General features: G+C 45.9%; 1 pseudogene; it reads left to right on the plus strand.

Annotated features, from left to right (window-relative positions):
* Positions 1-330: 330 nt before the first annotated feature.
* On the plus strand, positions 331-704 carry LOC144283638 (ATP synthase F(0) complex subunit k, mitochondrial pseudogene; annotated as a pseudogene).
* The last annotated feature ends 655 nt before the right edge of the window (positions 705-1,359 follow it).

Raw genomic sequence — 1,359 nt, forward strand, 5'->3', positions numbered from 1 at the left:
GGGCACATACTGTTTCCAGAAGGATATATGTGACAGATACTTTAAGTGACATCTGCCAAGTTCTTAGGTAGAGAAACTACAAGGCACTGTCTGCCCTCCTGGGACTTGAAATCTAGCTAACAGAGAGGACTTTCAACAGAAAGGGGAAAAAAAAGACACCATAGTATGCATGCCAGATTCATGATGGTTCCTGGGTAACCTGAAGAGGCTTTCTGGAGTAGAAGGAGGGAACTGGCAGAAGACAGAGAGCTGCCCTATGGGAGGAGCACAGTACAGGCAGAGTGCCTTAGACTGGGGTCCCTGTCCTTAAGAGCACAAGGATAGAGGCGGCTTCTTCCGAGCGGCTGCAAGTTAGCTGCATATGTTGAAGGATACAACCAGTGGAATTGCTACCTTTTGCAAGATTGAAATCATGGCAGGTCCAGAAACTGATGCCCAATTCCATTTCACTAGCATCAAAAAATATTTCAACTCTTATACTCTCACAGGTAGAATGAATTGTGTATTGGCCACATACAGAGGCATTGCTTTGAAGATTTTATACTTCAAATTAAGGTCTAAAAAAACACCAGCTGTGAAAGCAACATAAATGGACTTTAACTTGGACCTCATCTGTTAAGTTCCCATGCTTGGAGAAGCTAATGTCAACTCATCATGTGATACTCAATTTGTACAATAAATTATGAACCTGGAAAAAAAAAAAAGAGCACAAGGATAGCTTGGTACTTGCCTGAGACATGGGGAAGCCCCATGTCTTCCTCCCCTTTCTTATCTCCGAGCCAGGTCCCCAGATCCCAGGATACTCACAGTCTTCCAGGCTTGTGCCAGTGGCAGCAATGACAAAAGACTGGCAATGTAAGATACTGGCCACATTCCTGATGAGCACACCCTTGGAGAGTAAGAGGCAGGAAGTGGCTGCGGGGCAGGTACCTCCCAAAGTCATCACATCAAGTGGTTGAAGGCTCTGCTGGAATCAGACAGGAGCAAGGTGTGCTGAGGGAAAGTTTTGTACATGTTCAAAATATGATTACTCATTAAAAAAAAAGAAAAGAAAAGACATCACAAAGCAAAGTTCACCACTCTCCTCAAAACCCCTTCCAGTGTGAGTGCGACTGTTGACGATAAAGTGAGTTCCTTTCCTCTCCACCCGTCACACCCCCCCACCCCATCGCCGCCAACTTCCTATTCCTGTCTTCCCACTGCCTCTTCTCCTCTCCTGATTTTCCCATCTCCTCCTCCATCTCCCCACATTTTCTCCCCTCTCCCCTCTCCCACCCCTTCCTTGTCTACTGGATCTCTTCCCTCATAACTGATAGAGATTCACTTTCACCAAGCGCACACTGGTTAATTGAAGGAGCT

This window comes from Canis aureus, chromosome 1 (genome assembly GCF_053574225.1).
Source record: "Canis aureus isolate CA01 chromosome 1, VMU_Caureus_v.1.0, whole genome shotgun sequence".
Classification (NCBI taxonomy): domain Eukaryota; kingdom Metazoa; phylum Chordata; class Mammalia; order Carnivora; family Canidae; genus Canis; species Canis aureus.